The sequence below is a fragment of the Pinus tabuliformis genome, chromosome 1_2 (genome assembly GCF_031772625.1).
Source record: "Pinus tabuliformis cultivar Carrire ecotype Pingquan chromosome 1_2, CPIR1, whole genome shotgun sequence".
Classification (NCBI taxonomy): Eukaryota; Viridiplantae; Streptophyta; class Pinopsida; order Pinales; family Pinaceae; genus Pinus; species Pinus tabuliformis.
Window position 1 is genome coordinate 1,172,743,235 of NC_142298.1, and position 4,644 is coordinate 1,172,747,878.

Sequence of the window (4,644 nt, forward strand, 5' to 3'; positions counted from 1 at the left end):
TTGAAGTTTCATAATTTACTCAATAGATGTGCACAAAAACATGCAATGAAGAAGTAAAAAAACAAAATCTTATGAACCAATAAAAATCTCTACAACTTGTCTCCTAAGAATTGATTCATTTCAATCTCACAACGGGCCTCAAAAATCTGAACTCTGAAATTGTTTAAAAGCCAATACAAGTAGAAACAAACATTGTCGTAATGACAAGGAAATTCAGCCTCTCGCTGTTTCTGCAATTGATGATTTCTCTCTCCTAGTGACATGCCAATATGCTTTTATGAAACAAGCCAGTGTTGCTCAGATGTCTTCCCAGATTTCAAGGTGAATCCGCTTGAGTATATAATCCTCTGAATGTAGTTGGCCTGGTTTAAACAGTATATGTTTGCTGAATGGCATTGATGTCTAATCCCTTTAACCAAACAATTGATTCCATGTGTCCCTTCAATGTATGCAGTTCTCTCAACCTGCACAAGGTCAAACTAATTCCATGTGTCCTTTCAATGTATGCAGTTCTCTCAACCTACACAAGTACTATTAGCATCAACATGTTTTTCCATTCCCGACAAAATGGCTAAGTGAAGCAGAATTCAGATATTCTAGATAAATAACTTGAGTATACTTTCTTGCATGAAGCAAATGGAAGGGGTCACTCGTGTGCAGTGTTTTAAAACAATGGTTCTTTCCCAAGGTTGTTTCCAAAATACAATTTTTTTTCTCCTATAATTGAATAGGCATGAGGATTGAATTTTTTGTTTTACTGATCATCAAATAGTTGTAAATATTAAAAACAAGTTTTTCTTGCTTCAGATCATTGGTGAAATGGAATTGAATGCATTATGCATTTTCCATGATTTGTTACCTTGCAATTTTTGCACGTCTTCTGGCTTGCTTTGCAATCATGGATGAACGCCCAATAGAAGTGTAGGCATTAGGAGCAATCAGACCATGTAAAGTTCTCTAAGCAAGTGCCAATTTGGATTCTTTGTCCTCTCTCCTGTAATCCTTCTTTGTTTTGAAAGCCATTTGCATGATGTCATTGTTACCAAAATGAGTATTTGCAAGAGAAGAATATATGCTACAGGGAAAATTTTCTGACACAACAAAATAGAAAACTTATGAAGAGTGGGGAATGCCTGAAACTAACCTTCCTCTCAAAGAGCAATTCCCAAGCTTGTCCACTAAGAGTGTAACGCACTGCAAACTTGATTATATCTAAATGAACATAGAATACCACACTGTAAAGCCAGATCACTCCAACCCATCCCCAGTCGATTCCTTTTATGGAAGCAAATCCCCAATGTGCATATACTGCTATCAACGTTCCAATCTGAAATGAAGATATTTAAACACGATGAAATTTGCATAGAGAGATAATACTGGGCTTGAAAGAAGGAACAGTGAAAAGGCAGTCTGCATCCTCAATGTTTAATGGATTTTTTTAAATGGACACTCATATTGTATCGATTTTTGGAGCTTTCACGAGAGGAGTGGCCTTGAGAATGGCGTGGGGGCCCACCGTCTTATATTCAAAAGAGCAGTCATGCATATCAGTGTACTTGTGTCGAGCGCAGAAAAGGTCACCACAACGACACTTAAAGCCTGTCAGCCCCACCTGCCTATTGCATGTAAAATACCTCTGCTTGCTCTTCCTCGGTTGTTCCTTATCGTCCTGTTCATGTTTCTCCACCTTATGTTCTATCAAGCTGGATGGGGATGTGCCAATGGCCATCTCCACCATTGCGAATACTTCCACCATTGGGGCGTCGCTACTTGAGGGCACCATGAGGAGCCTCATAAATGGGTAATTATATGGGCTCATTTTACCTCCTAACCTAGTCAAATCAACCATTCTCTTAGCTTATTGTATGATTTTCTGATTGTATTTATGCTTATAGGGTGAGTTGAGTTAGTTATTATGCCATGTGGTCTAACATGTATTTAATGCAGATTACTGATGGAATTCGAGGTCAAAGTCAAGGATCTAGTGGTTAAACTGTAGTAATAACTCGAAGTAGACAGAGGAGAGGACTTATAGGAGGGAATCCCCCTCATTTATTGCTCCTCACTTTGAATTCCCCTTCATTCAGCTCAGAGTACAAGCAGCCGAATCATGCACTAGAAGGCAGCTGAGCAAGTGGAAGATGATTGATAGTTATCTCGAGTTTTGGGAGCCAAGCCTCCCTGATTTTAAGGAAGCTGTTAGTAGCTTCAGATGTATAAGTAGAGATGCCTAGGGCCTCACTAGGGTTGGATTTTTTTCTTGTGTAAACTCTGCTCAAATTTCGAGCTTACTATTTTGTGACAGTTCTATGTAATCTTGCTATTTTTTGATAATGAAGATGGAATCCTTTTTGAGCTAGCACTGAGTTACCTCAATGGGCTGAAGCTCTTGGGTTAGGGCCCAATCCAAGTAGCCAAGCTCCTCTTTACTTGTGTTTGTATACTTTACTTTAGTTTGTAGATTAGTTTGCTGTTAGATGTATTTCTCTTATGATTAAGAATAGGTTGCTTTTGATGATTTAGTAGTTTGCTTCCATTTGTGCTTTCTGTAGTAGGTTAAGAAGTGATCAGAGAAGATTCAAAAGGCTAGAAACAGTGTCTTGGCCTCTCTTCGTCCCTCTAGGACCATGATTTGAGGCAAAGAATCTCTTGTTGCCCCCAAAACACAGATTTTCCTCATTCTAGGACTTCTAGTGTTTGCAGCCCTCTAGTAGGTTAATAGTCCAGTTTTTCTCAGCTTTAGATCTTCTTTATCATGTTCACTTCCTGATTTGCAATATTCCTTTGGCATGCTCTTACAACATTTTTCAGCATTTCCTTATCTACATCATAGTTTAGGCCATTTTAATGCAAAACTCTGTTTTTCCTAAGATGCACTTATTTCATTGGTTGCTTGATTTTTTTGGTTGACTGTTAGTTTCTATGCAGCAGATCTCTTCCAGCAGTAGGCCATCTTACCAGTAGTCACACTCCATCTGATCCAAGCCCTATAGATCTCCCAAACCTCACCTCAATTCTGCCCTAGTTTTCCTTCATTTTCCATAGAACTTCTTCCTCTCTCCTTGAGCAAACCCAGTCATCTTTCTCTCTCCTGGTGATTCATGGTAGACCTTAGGCACCCTAACACCTCATTCCAACCTTCATCCACCTTTTCCTCCTGTGATTTCCCTGTGTCCTCATGTAGTTTTTCCTGTAGACTTTCTTTTGAAGATCGAGTGTTGGAAAAGCCTCCAGAAGGCCACCTAAGACCTCCTAATATCCATCCACACCATCCTACATCCTCCCAAGCTCCAAAACCGCCTTCTAATGCCACCTGTTCACTGCCACACACACACACAATAAATTAGATGCATGTTAAATTCACATAAAAACACGTAAAAATCCCAAAATATGTTTTTTGCTTATTTACTTCCAGAAATAGCATGGTTAGATGTTGTTTACTTCCTTGAGTAGGTAATGGCATTTCTTTCATGGTTTTCGTAGTGTTTTTGGCAAAAGTAGAATTAGCTTGTTAATTAGGGTTTACCAGGCTTTGCTTTACATTCCAGTCTTTCTCCTTTCTGCAGTTAGAATAGCATCTATAGAGTAATATTTCTTTCTTTTCATCACACATAGAGCTTCTTCTGAAATATATAGAAGTTGGCTTGAGCTCCTAGTGATCTCGTGCCGACTGACCAAGTGACACCATACAGCGAGAACTAGTACTTGTGCATATAGCATCGACGCTTCCAAGTTTGTTACGAACTACCGTGTTGATAAAAGTAAAGTTGGTAGCCCAGAAGTTGCAGCATTCTTGCTGCAATATTGATGCTCACCATTTTTTGGCGCCATTTCTGGGGAAGCGTCAGAGTATTATGTGATTACTGCTTTCTTCTATTTCCTATTGTAACATTATGCTAATAGTTTATTTCGGCAAAAGTAGACTAGTCATTTCTTTTCTTTCAGTTCTGCATTTCCTTGCTTTCCTTTTCAATTCTGCAAATTTCCATTCAACAAATTCATTTCAGCTAGTTGCAATTTGTTTTGTTCAAGCATAATTTCAGTTTATGTAGGTACTTTTAGTGTGGGAAAAAGAAACAAAAAACAACCAAAAATATTTCCTTTCATGCCTCGTAGGAGTAGAGATAACTTAGGAAAATTTTTGCCCAACACCCCCACTGCTTCACACAGTCAATCTTCTCTCTTCTTCGGTGGCTACAATCAAGAAGAACCCTTAGGTGGGCATCCAGACATATTTGAAGAACCTATAGGGGAAGAAGAAGAAGAAAACATTCCTCTGGAGCCAATGGCTGAAAACAGAAATGCTAGGGGAAATGGAGAGAGAATAGAGGGCACCTTCCCCATTCGGGAGACCAATGGGGACACCAAAATGAAGAATATAAGTCCTTCAACCCTACCTCGCTTCCATGGTCTAACCACAGAAGATCCTGACACCTTCTTGTTCGAGTTTGCTGTCATTTGTCGAACTTATGACTGTGTAGAATATGAGCAAAAGTTGAAATTGTTCCCTTCTACTCTCAAGGATGTAGCATTGCGCTGGTTCATGGGATTACTTGGCAATAACATTACAACTTGGGCTCAGATGCAGCAGGCCTTTAACAACAAGTATCAAGACTATTGTAGGTCAAAAGAAACTAAAGAAGA

At 39.1% G+C, this 4,644-nt stretch overlaps 1 pseudogene; it reads right to left on the reverse strand.

The window, feature by feature from the left end:
• Nucleotides 1-200: 200 nt before the first annotated feature.
• Nucleotides 201-1,738, reverse strand: LOC149210405 (plasma membrane ATPase 2-like; annotated as a pseudogene).
• Nucleotides 1,739-4,644: the final 2,906 nt, after the last annotated feature.